The following is a 20162-nucleotide window of genomic DNA, read 5'->3' on the forward strand; positions in this document are numbered from 1 at the left end:
GTGAGGGGGAACGGGATGGCAAATTCTGGGTCACGCTGGCTGTGACTCTCAACAGTGGGCATATGAGGAAACTAAATGTGTTCGATAAAACATAATTAGAAACAAAATGAGGAATATAAGCTCATTTGAAGTTGTAGAAGAGACTTCAGCTAAAATATTATTACATTTTCAAATGGATTAAGTGTTTCTATGGTAACTTTCTATGATATAAATCAACAGAGGTGGACAAAGACAGCCAATCACACATAAATAATAGCTGTTACTTTGACTATTTTTGCCTCTGAAATAGGAGAGAATGAGTTTATTACTTTGTGTTGTGAAATTCTCAACTCGAGTTCTCAAATAAACATCTTGAACTGAGAAATGAGCCTTCTTTCTTTCTCATTAATGACACGTGAAGCAAGTGCTATCATCAGCATTGGTCCCATAACCTTTTCTTTTTAATTATTATTATTTGATAATAAAGTGCATAACACTTTTCTCCCCAGATAGTCAGAATGTATTTACATTTTCTTATTATTAATATTACTGTATCTTTGCATTATTCCGATTAGCAGCGGTAAATGGCTGCATTTATATAGCAGCTTTTATCCAAAGCGTTTTACAATTTGTTCCTCACATTTGACCCATTCACTCACACATTCACACACCGACAGCGGAAGCAACCATGCAAGGTGCCAACCTGCTCATCGGGAGCAGTTAGGGGTTAAGTGTCTTGCTCAATGACACTTCGACACGCTGCCCAGGAGGAGCGGGTATCGAACCGGGAACCTCCGGATAACCGGACGACTGCTTTACCTACCGAGCCACTGTCGCCCCCCCCTATAAGCAGCCAAAGAGTGGTCTGCTTTGCAGGCGATGGTAGATTCTATCCACCCTGGGAAAATGGCAAAGTCGATTCCGTGCCCAAAAAGGATGCCCGCCCCTGCTGTAGACCAGCGAAAACATATCTTAGTGAGGTGCTGGAAAGAGCCTGTATGAAGTGCAAGGAAATAGGGAGGAAGCCACACAGTCCTATTGCTTCGTTCGTTCCATTTCCCCTGCTTTTAACCCTTTCACTGCCACACTACCAAATGGTTAACCCATTCACTGCAACAATACAGAAGGTTAACCCTTTTCACTACCACACTACAGAAGGTTAACCCTTTACTATCGCACTACAGACGGTTAACCCTTTCACTACCACACTACAGAAGGTTAACCCTTTACTATCGCACTACAGACGGTTAACCCTTTCACTACCACACTACAGACACCCAATCACCTCCGATGTACAGTTTCCCCCCACCACCCCACTTACCCAACCTCCTCCAATGTACAGTTTCTTCCTCCTCAAATGTATATACTCTCTTTCTAGACTCTTTTTGTACTCACAAACAGTACTGTATATTTGTAGATCTGGTATGTCATAAATGTCTAGAGATGTAACAGTACTGTCTATCTGTATGCCATGTATGTCATATATGTTATGATGAATTGAAAATGGGGGACCCTGATGTAAACAAGACGAAAGTCTTTCTCTGGTCTGCATCCCCTTAAAAATTGTGTGTATTGAGCCGTACTGTATTGTACCCATTCTGCAATCTGTTAAATAAAGTTTTCAATCAATCAATCAAAACCCTTTCACTACCACACTACAGAAGGTTAACCCTTTACTATCGCACTACAGACGGTTAACCCTTTCACTACCACACTACAGAAGGTTAACCCTTTACTATCGCACTACAGACGGTTAACCCTTTCACTACCACACTACAGACACCCAATCACCTCCGATGTACAGTTTCCCCCCACCACCCCACTTACCCAACCTCCTCCAATGTACAGTTTCTTCCTCCTCAAATGTATATACTCTCTTTCTAGACTCTTTTTGTACTCACAAACAGTACTGTATATTTGTAGATCTGGTATGTCATAAATGTCTAGAGATGTAACAGTACTGTCTATCTGTATGCCATGTATGTCATATATGTTATGATGAATTGAAAATGGGGGACCCTGATGTAAACAAGACGAAAGTCTTTCTCTGGTCTGCATCCCCTTAAAAATTGTGTGTATTGAGCCGTACTGTATTGTACCCATTCTGCAATCTGTTAAATAAAGTTTTCAATCAATCAATCAAAACCCTTTCACTACCACACTACAGACACTACAGACACTACAGACGGTTAACGTTGGGTTATGACTATAACCAAGTTCTGTTAACACTAGTGGACGCTCTGCGTCTCATTGCATATATCTCGCTTCAGCATATATACACTGAATACATTTCAAAATGTACCTTTAAATGCCAGCATTCATCTGGCCACACCCCCATCCGCTTACCTATATAAGCAGGGGTGGTGCCACACACTCATCTCCTTCCCAACAAATTTCACCACAATGAAAAATCAAGGGCCGCAGCGGCGTCTAGACGCAGAGCGTCCACTAGTGTTAACAGAACTTGGTTATAGTCATAACCCAACGTTCTGTATCACACTAGCTCCCGCTCTGCGTCTCATTGCATAATAGGAGCTGAGCGGGAGCTAGAAGCTCGACAAATACACCCCGCTGAGGCCCCCCACAGCCATCAGATCAGGGAGGACCGAGCCCCCCCGACCCCCCCTAATGGAGGGCACCCCCCCTATTAGAGGTTTCCAGGGAGGGCGACGGACCCGACCGTGCAAAGAGGCACTCAAGCAACTCAACGCACAGGGTGAGCAGACCGTGGCCTGACCCCACGACTACACACACGCACAACCCGCATGCCACCCGGGAACGAACGGAGGGAACAACCTCGTTACTGCCCCCTAGAATCACGGGGTCAAGGGTAAACCCAACCCCGTGGCAAGGCCGTAGCAGCGGAGCGCGAAGGAAGACCCAGACCCACCAAAGGGACTGGACCCCCTGGAACGGGGGCCCGGAGAAGTCCATGATGCCAGCATCAAGACCCCACCAGGTGGGCACTTAGTGACCCCGCCCCCCACATCGCCAGCGTATTCGGACAAAGGCCCCTCCGCCGAGCGGGCCCTGTCCCCCCAATAGTACACCGCCTGGCACACTGACCCTGCAGAACAGGCAGTCAGCATGGCCGTAAGCACACAAAAAAGGTTAACCAACGGAAGCGCACCGGGGAAAAACCAGGCAACAGGCTGTTAACCCTAGCCTGGAGACTGCGGACGAGACAGGCGCCAGAGGAGACAGCTGAACACAGCCGCCCCGGCGGAAGGGGCGTAAGCTGGCGGTGTTGCATGACCAAGCCTCCATTAAAAAAAACCCACCCAGAGGGGTTGAGGCAGAGAAGGCTGACACGATTGGCAGACGTCATGAACGTGCAGGGGCACCCTCAACCGGTGAACCCGGGAGTTGACACTGCTCCAACACACCAGGGAATCAACCACCTTGGTGTTACTCAATGCGGTGGTTGTTCCTATAACCCCTCAAGAAAAAACTCCAAAACACACCTGCGGGTATACACCGGCTATACCGCAGTACAAGTGTTTCAGTTTTTCAAAAAAGGGTTAACCCAGGCCTACGGGTCGACGAAACATTACTTCGGACCGGGCCCGGCGATACGGGAAGCACAGGGTCACCAGAGGAGGTCAAAGACCACCCCAACAGGCCCCTCTTTGCCATGCGTGAGAGAGGAGCGAAAAAGAATGGAGAACCAGCCCCAAGCACACCGTACTTGGTATTCCCAGGCGGTCTCCCAACCAAGTACTAACCAGGACCAACCTGTGTAGCGGCCGAGATCTGACGAGATCGAGCGTGTACAGGTTGGCATGGCCGTAAGCCATTACGACAGTGCTGAGTAAAAAACGTACCCAACCAGGGTCTCCATAGTGCTTAACCCTGTGACACCTGGACCGACCTGGCATTTTTCCCCCTGAAAAAATCCCAAGTCCCTCAGGTTACCAGAACAGCAGATCTGCATCCCCGGCGGACAACGGGTTCAACTGATCCGGACCAGCGTGACCAGAACCAGTCCCGTGCCCTAACCACGCCGACTTGCCTACTCCAGGAGAAGGGGCAGATATGCGTGTTGATCTTAAACATGAAAAGAAGGCGCCACCCAGACGTTCGGGCGAACCGCGCCCGGTGGCCCACCCCCAGGGCGTGAGACCCCTCTACATATGTTCAGATCCATTCCGTCATCATCCCCCAGATATGAACGAGAATCCGTCGATAACCAAACCAGGTCGTCGGATTTGGTCGTCGGTAGAGGAAAAACCTCCATCCCAGTTGCTTTATAAAAACGCCGTTTTAACCTCAAGCAACCAAGGCGTGCCAGTCAGTCGCCTGTTTACAGAACACCCCGAGCTAGCACTATACGTGCATCGGGACACACCCACATCAATGAACAGGCTATTTAGACCTGTCATTGAATCCCCAAGGCGCCCAGGGGAACGACAAGAGGGGTGTGACACTTCCTAACTCCAACTCTTTTTAATAGAAAAGCAGGAAGCACCAACAGTATGTATCCCAGTCTACACAGCCGGGGGTAAATTTTTTTCACATTTTTACATCCCACCACCCTCCCATAGGAAGGAGACGGGAATCCCCAGAGAGACTTCCCACGCAAGCTGTACAGATTGAAAAGAATATATTGCACCTTGAGCCATGTAAAAAATTGGTTTTAGGGCTCTCCGGGGAGGAGGCACTGAACCCATACACACTCAATAATCGAATTGAATCGAATACATACACAATAGAGTAGGACTCCTTCTTGAGGGTCCACTCACCTTGACAATCTGAGGAGGAGGCTCTGTACTCTGAACGAGGCTCCCTCACATGGAAGGAGGAGTCCCAACTCACAGAAGGCCCGAATAGGAGCTTGGTGAGGAGGAGCCCTGACCACCCCCCCAAAACAGATCCATCACATGGACCTGAACAGCACACGGAAGTCCTACCAACAGAGACGCGCACGGTGACGTCTCTATGGCGGGGGAATTTCTGCGGTGCACACGCCCAATATTCCAGGCCGTGGGACCAGGAAACTCCCCCCCCCCCCCCCCCCTCACCCTGTAACGTGCCGAACCGCAACGTGACAGGAACCTTGAAGGACAGGGGGTTTACCCCTGACCAACAGAAAAAAGGGGGGAGGAAAGGTTACCAGTTCACCCCTTTACGACCCCACACCCATGATACGATGTAATGACAAAAAGAGAGTATGACACAGTCATAGTCAGCTCCATGAAGCGTCTGACAGCTTCACACAGCGCATGAGCTAACCTGCTATCTGATTTTTACTAAGGAAAAAACACAGAATAGAGAGGGCTCTTCCAGAGCCCCGGTACCAAACGCACACATGTGCTTCTGTGGCCAGTCCAACCCAGTTGTAGGTCACATGACACACACAACCCATCATCACCTACAAAAAATGGCAAAAACACTCTACAGAGGAACGCCGTTTTTCATAATGAGAGAATACATAATTCTCGATTAGTATCGGCCGCAGGCCTTGCTAAGCACACACGAAAGCGACCAAACAATCTTTTCTTTTAGGAAAATAAAGTTTCTCCAGCAGTTGTAGCACAACCTCAGCAATCAAGCTAAGGGTTACATCGCATCCCTACCACACAGTGACACAATGTAGTGCAACAACATGTCTGATAGGAGGATGAAGAAGTCCCCAGGGAACCGGGGGGAAACACAATCCTCCTACTTTACCCTTAATACGGCCAGTTAAAACAGGAAAACCTGTTAATATCTGAACACACTGTTCATTGTCATTACAGGCTGAGAAAAGAATCATTCTTTACTCATTTGTCACTAAGCATAGCTTTATAGGTTAGTTAACCCCCTTAGTTGTGAGTACACGGTACATATAAACACACATGATGTTTCTCAACACAACAAACCAGATCATTTTCACATCTGTAACAACAACCCGATTTGCATGGAGAAGCTAAATACCAGTGACAAGACAATTCACACATAACGCGCGTCGTATTCTAAATGTAGTGCAGCAACACTCGTTTTGGAAAACATCGTTATTTACAAAACATTTAGAAGGGAAAGCCAGAAGCAGTGTATAAGGTCTGGCCAAACCTTGCCTACCCGGAGCGTAGATCAACGAAGTGCAGTCTCAAGGCACCGTAGTAAACACAGCCATTCTGTGTTGCCGACCCGGCCAGCGTCGCCGCTCCAACCCGTCGCTACGGTCCCCTTTGTTGACGCAATCCTTGCCGTCCTGGCTCAGGGCAGGGTCGACGAACATCCTCTGTCAAAGATGACGTCGTAGTCAAGAGTGTTAAAACATGTTATAATCAAAGCACGTTCAACAGAGTAGCATTAAGCTAACGGCCGCTCCAACCGTCGGTCGCTACGCTACGGTGCACGCGACCAGAGGGGAGCCGAATGCCCCCCGCCTCTCCCCGTGAGGGAGAGGGGAGTTGGGAACCGTGGCGGCGCGCAAGGAGCCGGAGCCACCCCGCGCTGGGCCTCGGCCGATAGCAGCAAGCTAACGTTTCCTAGCCTAGCCAGGTAGGCCACCTACTCACCTAGTGATCACAGCAGGCTAGCGCCGCAGCTAACAGCTGACTGGCTAACAGTAGGCCATCACTAGCACGTAAGCTAAGCAGCAATAGCAGCAAGCTAACGTTTCCTAGCCTAACCTAGATAGGCCACCTAGTGAACACAGCAGGCTAGCGCCGCAGCTAACAGCTGACTGGCTAACAGTAGGCCACCACTAGCACGTAAGCTAAGCAGCTATCACCTGAACTTGTACACAATGATATAACACTCACCCAGACAGGCCGCCGTTCTGAAACCCTCCTCACTTTTTAAGAGAAAAGATAAACAAGATGTTAACACAGTTTTACAACGGTGATTTTACCAACACCCGACGGAGCCAGCACAATACCCAACTGGCCTGTGTAGCTGACTTTGAACACAGATCTTCCGCTAATGAACATCTATGCCCATATCTCCTCATGAGGGAATACTCTCATTTGGATATGAAAGATGGGGCCTAACACGGTGACAGAGAGACATCCACTCGTCCAGAAAACACAGGGATCACCAGTGTTAATGGTCGTGGCCCACTAGTTAAACTATAATGGGCTTCAGATCAAGGTCTTCCGCTGCTGCCTAAGAGGCTGAACAAAAGACCTTAATCTGGGGCCGGTGTTCGTAAACATTGTCAGTTAGCCCCCATAGCACTAACAGACAAGTGGAGCCGCAAGCAAACAGTACTCACCCAACCTGAAACCCACCGCTTCTCACAACAGCGGCGCGTCCTACAGTTCAGCTGTGTCCTGAAAGGTTTCACCCCAACCAACACAGCAAGGAACTGCAGTTGAGAGGCATGCAGCGGCGTGCTCCCAATACGAAAACCGGTGGAGGATTTTAGAATGATCACCATCTTCCAAACACTCCAGTGACGAAGACAATATCGCCGTATTTTCTCGAAAATAGTGAGAGAGAAAATAAAGATATGATGTCAACGTATCTCCTTGTTCTTCCTTTCCTCGTAAACATTGTTCTTCCAGCCAATATTTTTCTCCACGTCAAGTGGGCATATGAGCAACACGTTGCTTGTGATGAAATTTGAGAAGGAGATGAGTGTGTGGCACCACCCCTGCTTATATAGGTAAGCGGATGGGGGTGTGGCCAGATGAATGCTGGCATTTAAAGGTACATTTTGAAATGTATTCAGTGTATATATGCTGAAGCGAGATATATGCAATGAGACGCAGAGCGGGAGCTAGTGTGATACAGAACCTGTGTGATAGTAAAGGGTTAACCTTCTGTAGTGTGGCAGTGAAAGGGTTAAATCCCTTGTTTACATTTGTGCTTTGAATTTAAAGTGAAACAGAAATGTTTTATCCGCTGCTTTCCCACTGCACTGAAAAACAGTGACACTTACTAAGAACATTTAGAAAAATCAGGCTCTGGCCCAAAAATGAAGCAACGGGGCGGGGGGCGGTGCCGAGCGCTCGGACAGAACTCGCACAGGCTCTGGGTAGGGTCGGGGCTTGTTTATTTTGGACCTGATCTAAACTTCATAATGAGCGCCTGGCCCAGTTCTTCCTGTGACCTCATACTGCAATAAACAAAGAGACCTTCTTTGAAGTGTAACATACAGTAGTAGGTTAGACCGTCTCTGGCAAAGGTATTCCCCTTTTGTCACTTGTGAAGCCGTCCAGGGCCAACCGTAATAACAGCGTTTCCAGATAAATGTCCTCTGTTCTCGTGCGAAGCTCAAAGGGCTGAGCAAGGTGCCCTTTGCGAGCGACACAATAGCCCAGGTATGCGCGGTATGAGTTACCTGAATGACTGCTTGACACGCAGGCCTGGATTCAGCTTAATCTCTATTAGCAGCCGAGAGCAAGGACTGTAAATGTTATTTTCCCCTGGCAAAAAAAAAAAAAGAGAATGTGATTGGGGTGGAGGTTTACAAGGGCGTAGGTTTGGTTTCAATATGGGGGGGGGGGGGTGTCTGCGGGTCCTCCCCGAGGGGATTTTTTTGCGTCAAACACTTGCATTTGGTGCCTTTTCTGCATGGTGGAAATGTCTTTATTTATGTTAAGGAAAAGACAATATGCAGGTACACCGCTGACACAAATGTAATGGAATATAATGCAGTAAGGCTCTCAGGCGTTCTGTATTGCTTTCATTATGTATTATTCTCCTGTATTGTTTCTGCACATTCAAAACATATCACAATGTGTTTTTTTCTTTGTTTTGTTTTTTCAGAATCATCTACAGTACATATCAACAACAAAATCACAAGAAATCACATCTTGGTGCGGCTGGGTGGCGCAGCGGAGATTGCGCTCGTCACCAATGCAAGAGACTCCGGTCTCGAATCCCGGCATCAGCATTGCCTCCGGCTTGGACCAGTCGTCATACTATCTCAATTGGCAGAGGTAGCGGGTGGAAGTCGATGGGTGGGGATTGGACGTTGTGGACAGCGATTCTTACAGGTCGGTTGGGGGACGCCTGCACAGCAGAGACAGGAAGTAGCAGGGGTAGTGTGAGCCTCCCACGCATTACTCCTCGCCACTGAGAGTCCGCGCTGTCTGGTGAAAAGATGCGACAGGCTGCCTCCTCGTGTACCGGAGGGGACACGTGATGCAAGGCTTCTATCCTCCCTACGACCGACCAGTGGGAGACATATGCGAGCAATGTTCAAGACAGGGGAGGGGAGAATTGGAAATACGAAATTGGGATGGGAGAAAAATAGAAAATAAGGATAAAAAGTGGATAAAAAATTAAAATTAAAAATCACATCTTTAAAATAGGCTACTCTTACAGGTCTCATATTGTGAGATTATACCTCTTTTGGGGAGGGGGTTGTCTTTCATATTAGCTATATTTTTGGAGGGGGACAAATTTACCTCTTTTCACTATTGAGGGGGACATGTCCCCTGCGACCCCCCCCCCCCCCCCCCTAAACCTACACATATTGGGGTTTAGCAGTGAATCCCTTCCACCTTGGGGGTCTATATTATGACCCTTTGTAGTGCCTTGACAGGCCTGCTACCTGTCCGCGCCACTCATCATACACCCCATCACGGTCTCTGAGGTCTGCTGACCAGTCCATCCTGGTTGTCCCTAAATCCAGGCTAAAAAAACAGGGGGCACCGTGCGTTTGCGGCCCCCAAACTGTGGAACGAGTTGCCCCCCCACATTAGGCTTGCCCCAGTGTTTAAGTCCCATCTTAAAACACATTTGTACTCCCTAGCTTTTAAAAGAAATGTAGTCTGCTGCTGTCATTTTGTTTGTAGTTCTGTGTACTTGTATTGTGTTTATGTGTTCTTTTGACTATATTATGGTTTTTACTGTGAAGCACTTTGGTCAACCATGTTGTTTTTAAATGTGCTATACAAATAAAGTTGGATTGGATCGGATTGGATCATGAAAAGTCCAGTGTTGTTGGAAAGGGAACAGAATATGGGAGCCTCCTGTTGACCTTTGACCCAACCCCCCCCCCCCCCCCCCCCCCCACCACAAAGTCAGAAAATGCTATAACGCTCCAAGACATGAATAGCTTACATTCACGGTGACTGGCGGAGCTCGGCTAAGCCACGTCCTCATGTTGCAAACAGTGTTTTCTGTCACTGATGAACGTGTTCGGAGAGAAAAACCGAGCCGTTCAAAGGGGTCTCTCATCAGCCGCTACGTCGCCCCGGGAGCTGGTGTATTTTTAGGGACCCGGCGAGCTTAAATAGCTCTGATGTTTGCCCAACAGGTTGCTCTCTCGTGGGGACTTTTCTGTGTCGGAAAACAAATAAGAGGCTGAGCCCCGGGTGCAAATGACCGTGTTTCAGCGGAGATTAAACTGTTTCTCCTCCTCAGCATGATGACAGGCTGGGTCCTTAATGTCACTGTTCCAACGCCTGCAGCAGCACTTGCTGAGACAAAACCACCCTCCTACTCTATGTGTTGGTGTGTTTGATTGATTGATTGAAAACTTTATTAACAGATTGCAGAATGGGTACAATACAGTACAGCTCAATACACACAATTGTTAAGGGGATGCAGACCAGAGAAAGACTTTCGTCTTGTTTACACCAGGGTCCCCCATTTTCAATTCATCGGGACATATATGACATACATGACATACAGATAGTCAGTACTGCTACATCTATACATCATCGTATACGTCATCGTGAGTGTGTCTGTGTGCATGCATACTGTGTACTGTGTATGTGTGTACTGTGTACTGTGTGTACTGTGTGTACTGTGTACTGTACTGTGCACTGTGTATGTGTGTACTGTGTACTGTGTATGTGTGTACTGTGTATGTGTGTACGTACTGTGTACTGTGTGTACTGTGTACTGTGCACTGTGTATGTGTGTACTGTGTGTATGTGTGCATAGCTGTCAACCCTCCCGTTTTTTCCGGGATTCTCCTGTATTTCAACCTTCTTCACGCCCTGTTCACGGTTCACGGAATTGACACGTTTTTAATTTTTTTAATTTTTTTCTTTATATAATTTTTTTTTTTAAACTCATAAAATATATGTGATCAAGTCCAGTGTTTGTGCCGACATGTCTCCATTTTCATTTTCCAGATTTTTCCAGGTTGTGAAAGTTTTCAAATGATGTGTCATACTTTGAAATCTGAGAATGTTTTGAATATCATGTATTCATTTAAATCTTGTAACTCAGTCTGTTGTCTAGAACGCTCAAGGGGAGGAAATGCCTCTGATTTTCACACTTCAGCTAGTTTGGGGGGGGGGGCGTGGACAACTACCCTCACCTGAATGCGTCCATTGTTAACGTTAATGACTCTCTCTGTGTGAATGCCTTTACCTGGCTCAGTTAATCTGAATCCCAACGCGCAGCTCTATTCAGATGCAAAAATACCCCCCCCCCCCACCTCTCCTCTGTGGAGAGTACAAACTGTTTCAAAACAGTTTTAGACACAGAATTCTTACAATTAGTTATTATATCTGTTTGCTGTTATACTAAATATGTTCTTCATGTTCTAAGTGGTTGCCTAGTGGAGATTTAGGATTCACTGACTGTACACTGTAAGAAAAAAAGCTGCAAGAAAACTAAATGTCTGGCATCAATGGTTTCCAAATACTGTCAAATTACAGTAAAATCAAATACATTTACAGATTACAACCTTTATTTAATGGTTAATATTTTGATACAAGGTAATTTACTGTATTTTTATAGCATTTACACTTAAAGTAGGAAAACAAAAGTAATCTGTAAAATAATACAGTGAATTTCCTTAATACAGGTGTCATGTACAGAGGTCTAACGACCATACAGGATAGTAACTGGGCAGGTGGTACATGAGCAGAAACAACCCCCTCAGTAGAAAATGCTTTTCAAAACAGTCCCGGTTAGGCAGATAGTAAACAAAGACGTTTTCAAATGGTAAATTGTATTTATTAGGTGTGGGGCTTCCAACCCACGGCCTGTTCCCCAAGGGGGAAAAGGGGATGTTATTAGGGGATTTCAACCCTAGATCACACAAAGGGGAAAAGGTAAGGGGAGAACAAACAAGGTAGATATAAATGGACAAACAGACAACACTAGGGATTAAATGATAAGGCCAATACTATAGACATGCTCCCCCATGAATGTGTCAATTAACACAGAGGCCAATCTATATATATATCGCTATATGTTACCTGGTAGCAACGCTAGCACAGATACCTACCAGTGTGAACAGGACGAACACACAGTCTCATACAGTTATGGAGACAAGGCCAAATACACTACAACAAAGGCAAATGAAACACAGTTCCAACACAGTGGCAACCACAGGCAACCTCCGACACCGTGATCACCAGCCAGTGACACAATGAGGCGCCCCGACGTGTGTGTGCTGTCAGCTACTTGTGCACCCGTCCCTCTTGATGTGATTGCCATCAGCTGTCCCTCATTAGGCAATCAGCACCCTTCAGTATAGGGACGGGCAGCACCTGACAGGAAGAGAAGAAGAGATATCATTAGCTCTCATGTTCACACACACACACACATACAAACGATACTAATCTGATGTTCACATGGTCTTCCAAATACAGTAATAATGATAATGACCAACCCACGTACGTCACACCTCCCCCCATAAGAGCGAACCCGCAGGGTTAGCAAAACATTATCACTTATTATCAACCAACATCCGATTAGCACCAACAGAACAAAAATAAATAGAAATCACACTCCATATAGGCCACATGCCCCTATTTTGGGCCCACACGGTCAACCATCACCTCACCCAATACCAGATGCATCAGCCGTCGGACGTGGCTGGCACATTCCTCATACCGAGGCCATGACGGTATACTGTAGTCAACCATACGCGAATTGCTCAATGGTGTTCGCACTCCCAACATCAACCCTGTGCGTCCTGTAAGGCACATTAGAACATAACACAGCATGTGAAACAACAGTCCTGTCACATCTCACCTCCGACGAGACGCAGGCAGGACTTTTCATTAGCCTATTCACATGACACCAGCGTGTCCTCCTCCGCCGCCCGAGCGTATGCAACATATACTTAGTGGCAGACACCTTTCCTCTTACCACATAAGGTCCTGAGAACCGGGCAGTGAGCACCGAACTAGGCGTGGGCAGCACAATAAACACCTCCTCCCCCGCCTCAAAATGCTGCGTCACCGCCAATTTGCAAAAGTCACCATAGACAGAGTCACCCAACACTAGACCTTGGTCTCGCTTCCGCTCCTGTGCCCTAGGGACAGCACAAATAGAAGGGACATTGGGGTGATTATCAATCAATGCATCACACAATAAGTTAGTAAATGGAGCGTCTCCAACCTCCAACACAGGGATGACCTTACCCCCAGCGATATCATTCCCCATGACGAAATCCACGCCCTTTATGGGAAAACATGGGCGAACCGCGACCGGAAAGCAACCTGTGATCAGTGCAGACTGTACATGCACCTTATGCAACGGCACGCGCACACACCCCATGTCAATACCTCTCACCAATCCGCTCGACCGACAGGAGTCCACATCCAATGGTAATACATCAGCCAGGATGAATGATTGAGAGGCTCCTGTATCACGGAGTATTCTCACCCGTTGGTAGTCCCCAACTTTACCCGACAGGGACACACAACCATCAAACAAAAAGGGCTCAAAAGAGCTATGCTGGTCAGGACATGACACCGTACCAATCAACCCCACCCCTTTCGGTTCCTGGGCTGACTCCCTGGAATCCTGTCGATCCCTTAGCGCATGACAGTCCTTCACAAAATGCCCTTCTTTTTTACAATAATGACACACCTTTTCAGACGGCGGTGAGCGTGGTCGGAATGCTCGCTCGTCACCCAAGGCATTTCGAGACGGCGGTGAGCGAGGTCGGAATGGTCGCTCGTCACCTCCGCGATACGGCGACCCCGACGGAGAAAACGCGCCCCCTCCTACATACACACCATTTCGTACAGAAACATTTTTGTGGATCATTGCTAACTCGTCACACAAAACTGCAGCTTCCTGGAGGGTAGAAACCTTTCGCTCCTCTAAATGTACTATCATGTGTTCGGGCAAAAATTTTTTTAATTGTTCAATGAGGATTAACTCGCTCAAAGCCTCGACCCCATCCACCTTACATGCTTCACACCAACGAGTGAACATCGTCTGTTGTTCATGGGAAAATGCCACATGTGTTTGCGAGGGAGCTTTACTTAGTGCCCTAAACCGTTGCCTATACGCTTCCGGCACCAGTTCATATACACGCAAGACAGCACCCTTCACTTTCTCATATACCATGCTGTCCTCCTTCGATAATAACTGGCATGCGTCCTGAGCCCTACCCGTGAGCTTATATTGCAATAATAGTGCCCACTGGTCCTTCGGCCAATGCGAAGCCCACGCTATCCGCTCAAAATTAGAAAAATATGTTTCCACCTCAGACTCTCGAAAAACAGGAACCATAGAAATATGCTGCCCAATATTAAAAATGCCCTGGTAACCTTCAGATAAGGGAGAAGAAGAGCCACCACTCTCCAACTCCATCCTCCTTATTGTAATCTGGAGCTCTCTATCCTTCTCCTCTTTCTCCCCCTGGAGCACTCTATCTCTGTCTCTCTCCTCCTTCCTCTCTTCTCTGTCTCTCTCCTCTTTCCTCTCCTGTCTGTCTCTCTCCTCTTTTCTCTCCTGTCTGTCTCTCTCCTCCCTTCTCTCTTCCTTGTCACGCATAGCAGCTCTTTCCTCTGAAACAGAAGCACGTCCTGAGTGTACAGAATTATCACTGTCAATCTCCTCAGCCTTGGCACCGCTACCCCTCCGTTCCTGTATAGCACCACCTGTTCCCTCACTGGACTCACCAGACGCCTCGTCATGCGTGACGTCCTCCGAGTCATTTCCCCCGGCTACGGGCGAACTTAATATCTCCCTATCAACCAACCCAGCGAGCACAATTGCTTTCACCTCCTCTTTACTTTTTGAACTTTGGACCGTAATGCCATAATGCTTGGCGACCCCACACAATTCAGCTTTCGTGCAGTCATCAATCTGATCCCTCGTAGGATCCGCCACAAACAAGTCCAAAGTAAAAGCCGCCCCAGCCATAGTCCCTACAGAATATGACTACACCACAAACCTACGCAAAATAACACAATAATAATAAACGAATCACAGGTGACAAGAAAATACCCCCTCACCTACTCCACAATATCCGTGCGTAACACATTTAATCATTACATTCCGTAGTATACAATTCAACCACTCTGATTTACTGCCCACATCTACCATCTATGAAAACAATAAATGCTGGTCTAACCACCTCAACTAGGAGTCACCTGTGTCACTCTAGCCTATCCCAGCTAAACTACTCCACTAACTGGATGAAGGCTACACATATCTTCAGTCGCTTACCGATTTCATTGCACGCTCCACCGGAATCACGACTCGTGCCCCCCACCCTCTAGCCAAGCAGGTGACCCCCCCTGTTACCTATGTGGCAGAAAAAACAGATTAGTTCAAGAGTATCACATACAACAATGGTTTACATCAATCAAACTGTGTAGCACGGACAATGGAACCACACTAACTTACCAATTGGAAAACGCTATCTTATCTCACCTGACATGCTTCAATCGACAAGTCACCCCGTTATTTTACCAACAAGGAACCATACAATTGCGCAAACTAACGAGCCCCCATGTCATGTACAGAGGTCTAACGACCATACAGGATAGTAACTGGGCAGGTGGTACATGAGCAGAAACAACCCCCTCAGTAGAAAATGCTTTTCAAAACAGTCCCGGTTAGGCAGATAGTAAACAAAGACGTTTTCAAATGGTAAATTGTATTTATTAGGTGTGGGGCTTCCAACCCACGGCCTGTTCCCCAAGGGGGAAAAGGGGATGTTATTAGGGGATTTCAACCCTAGATCACACAAAGGGGAAAAGGTAAGGGGAGAACAAACAAGGTAGATATAAATGGACAAACAGACAACACTAGGGATTAAATGATAAGGCCAATACTATAGACATGCTCCCCCATGAATGTGTCAATTAACACAGAGGCCAATCTATATATATATCGCTATATGTTACCTGGTAGCAACGCTAGCACAGATACCTACCAGTGTGAACAGGACGAACACACAGTCTCATACAGTTATGGAGACAAGGCCAAATACACTAAATACAATAAACAAAGGCAAATGAAACACAGTTCCAACACAGTGGCAACCACAGGCAACCTCCGACACTGTGATCACCAGCCAGTGACACAATGAGGCGCCCCGACGTGTGTGTGCTGTCAGCTACTTGTGCACCCGTCCCTCTTGATGTGATTGCCATCAGCTGTCCCTCATTAGGCAATCAGCACCCTTCAGTATAGGGACGGGCAGCACCTGACAGGAAGAGAAGAAGAGATATCATTAGCTCTCATGTTCACACACACACACACACATACAAACGATACTAATCTGATGTTCACATGGTCTTCCAAATACAGTAATAATGATAATGACCAACCCACGTACGTCACAACAGGTTTTGAGCAGCAGCAGATGGCAGCGACGAGGCAGCTCCATTGGAAGGGGGCGGGGCCGGGAGGGGCGGGGCCGGGTGGGAGGGGGCGGGGCTAAAATGTGCACGTTTTTTCTCCTGCCAATGTTGTGTATGTGTGTACTGTGTACTGTGTGTACTGTGTACTGTGTATGTGTGTACTGTGTACCGTGTATGTGTGTACTGTGTACTGTGTACTGTGTATTGTGTATTGTGTATTGCGTACTGTGTACTGTGTACGATTAAGTCGCTTTGGATAAAAGCGTCAGCTACTGTAAATGACAAAATGTAAATGTAATGTAAAAACACACTTCTTCAATCAATATCTGAAGTTTAAAAAGAACTTTAAAAGTAACTACTTCATTCTTACTATGATGCACCTTGCTACTAAGGAATCTACTTTGCCTATAGTATTACCACCTACTATGCCAATATGTCTTTACTACTATGCACTCAAGACTGTAGCACTCAAGACCGACACTGTTTGGTGGCGGCTACGTGGCGTAGTGGGCAAGGCACTCACCACGAAATGCTGGAGACGCTGGGCTCGTCAGTTCGAGCCCAGCGCTCCACATTTGCTTTCAGTTTAGCTGGTCGTCCATACTAATACACATTGGCCGTATTAGGGGGTGGGAAACTGATGGGTGGGGATCGGGCGTTGTGGACAGCGACTCCTACAGGTCGGTTGGTGCGCCTGCGCAGTAAAATCAGGAAGTGTCGGGGGCAGCGTGAGCCTCCCACGCGTTACTCCTCGCCACTGAGAGATCGAGCTGCGCAGGTGAAAAGATGCGACTGCTGTTACCTCAAGTACCGGAGGGGACTTGTGCTATGTATGACTTAGTCCACATTGCAGCCGGCTTGTGGGAGGCAAGAAACAGCGTCCGTGACAGGGGAGGGTTGAATTGGATGATACGAAATTGGGATGGGAGAAAATATAGAAAAATGGGAGAAAAAGTGGATAAAAAAAAAAGACCGACACTGTTTGATGAACAATCTTTCTTACCCTTCGCTGCCAGAGTTGTAGCCTTCCTGCTGACTTGTTGTACAGAACTTGTAAGTCACTTTGGTTAAAAGCGTTTAGCTAAATGACTAAATGTAAATGTGTGTGTGTGTGTGTGTGTGTACACGGGTGTGCTTGTGTATGTAAGACAGAGATAAAGAGCCACAGTATGCCCACGTGTTGATTTCAGAGAGCAGACGCTGCTGCTCAGCCCTCCTCATGAGTAACCTAGTTGTCCCTCTCTAGTCGACACCAGACACAGTTGTTTGACCAGTGCTGTGTGTGTGTGTGTGTGCTATTTGGCCTGTGACTCTGAGCGCCGCCTGCCACATGTGTTCAAAGAGAGGTTAGGAATTTGCCAGATACCAGGCAGCCGGACAAAATGCCCTTGATGGCCCGCATGACACCGGCAGGGCTGTTTTACGGATCCGCGCAGCTCTAGTGGATGTTTGAACCCTTTGGTAGTGTGGCAGTGAAAGGGTTAACCCTTTGGTAGTGTGGCAGTGAAAGGGTTAACCGTTTTGTGGTGTGGCAGTGAAAGGGTTAACCCTTTGGTAGTGTGGCAGTGAGTGTGGTAGTGAAAGGGTTAACCATTTGGTAGTAAAAGGGTTAACCGTTTGGTAGTGTGGCAGTGAAAGGGTTAACCCTTTGTTAGTGTGGTAGTGAAAGGGTTAACCCTTTGGTAGTGTGGTAGTGAAAGGGTTAAAGAGGCCCTTCAGGATATCTGGTGGCCTTAGCAAACGCCTGAGGGACGTTTTTCTTTTTCCGAAATGAGAGCAAATATTATGGGATGCGGTGTTATGATTAATGCAGAGCAAAGTCCTCTGGTCCTGCATCTTGTTGTTGTTGTTGTTGTTGCTGTTGTTGTTGTTGATTCAAGTCCCTTGTTGGCATGCAGTTCACCACCACCTGGTCGCTCCTCTCATCTGTCCCTGCTCCTTTTTACTGCCCTCTGGAATTTGGCACCCCGTTTGTGTGTGTGTGTGTGTGTGTGTGTGTGTGTGTGTGTGTGTGTGTGTGTGTGTGTGTGTGTGTGTGTGTGTGTGTGTGTGTGTGTGTGAGTCCATGTTTGTGTGTGTGTATCTGTATGTGTGTGTGTGTGTGTGTGTGTGTGTGTGGTGTGTGTGTGTCTCTGAGTCAATGTTTGTGTGCGTGTAAGTCCATGTTTGTGTGTGTGTGTGTGTGTGTGTGTGCGTGTGTGTGTGTGTGTGTCTGAGTCCATGTTTGTGTGTGTGTATCTGTATGTATGTGTGTGTGTGTGTGTGTGTGTGTGTGTGGTGTGTGTGTGTCTCTGAGTCCATGTGTGTGTGCGCGCCAGTTTGTGTGTGCATCTGTGTACTCACGATAGCATGTACAATAGTACTGTATATACCATATACATATATATTTATTGTTACAAAGGGTCAGATTAAACCGAATATATATATTTATTACTTGAGATATATTGTATAATATTTGTATATCGTCTGATATCCCTTGTATATTCTTTGTACATATACACGGAATATCCCTTTACCTAGGTACAGGCCAGACCATAATATTCGTTCTCCTATTGGACAGCGACCCCTAGGCGCCAACGGCCATACCCCCAATGTCGAGTTCAAAGCCACCGCTAAGACATGTCTCAACATGCCCAGGTTTGCGCAGTAATACGAGACAGAACTGAGGTTGGCACTAGATTATTCACCTTACGTATAAATACGGCGCAGGTGGATACAGCAGGGAGTTATCCTAAAACGTTGAAGCCTTCACCACGATACAACGTGCCGTGAAGTGGGCCCCTTTTGCCCCTAAATAGAGCCTTGAGAACCACGTGCCAATTGATAGCTAAAGTGTCAGAGTTTAACGCTGTATCGTCGAGTTCGACTTATTCTATTGTAAAGTAATAGTCTATTATGTATAGTGTATCGTGCGACTACCGTTCTACAGTGACCAGCATTACCACCGGTTCGTCGTACCGAGCTAGTGCACTCATCCAGGCTGGGCGGCCTAACCTCGTGCCGCCATCCGAGGAGTCCTAGACAAGAACCGTTGGATATGTACACCGGAGAACCTACACCGACGAATGCAGAGCCTTTTCCGGCTGGATTATATTGCTTTGGTACTGTGGCTGCTGGAGCAGAGAACCGTCTACCCCACTGCTGTGTGGGATCTACCCTGTGAGGAGCACCGTCGAGCCCGCCTCTAGGACCCACAGAGGCTGGCTAGCTTTCATCCATGCTGCCATGCATACCGGAGTATAGCTGTTGCTTTGTCTACGGACCAAAGGATTATTGCACCGTCTCCTGTATCTGGAGTCTCTTTATTCCTCGTTGATCCAGACTTTTGCTCCCGACAATTCCTCTCCCCTGCTGGCTTACAACCGGAGGGAACCCCCTTAGTATCTCCAGCGGATTACGAGTGTGCCTTATATAATTCTCATGCTACAGGTGGTATTAATTATACCCATCTTAATATGCTCATGGACTTACGCTCTTGACCTACTTAAGTGTTCTTCGCCATATAAGCGCGACTCATAATTCTCAATATTGTAACCTACTATTGCTGCTCTGCTAATAAATACTTCTAAATATGACTTTCTTTGTTAAGCCGTATTATTGTGTGGGTGTTCACCATATATACCGTGTACTGTATGGCCAGTAATTAAAGTACATAACTAAGTAGTGGTTTAATGATACCATACTCTCAATACAGTCAGGGAATTGTACCCCTCAGTTACAATT

Source organism: Notolepis coatsorum, assembly GCF_963971535.1.
Source record: "Notolepis coatsorum genome assembly, chromosome: 4".
In the NCBI taxonomy this organism is placed as follows: Eukaryota; Metazoa; Chordata; class Actinopteri; order Aulopiformes; family Paralepididae; genus Notolepis; species Notolepis coatsorum.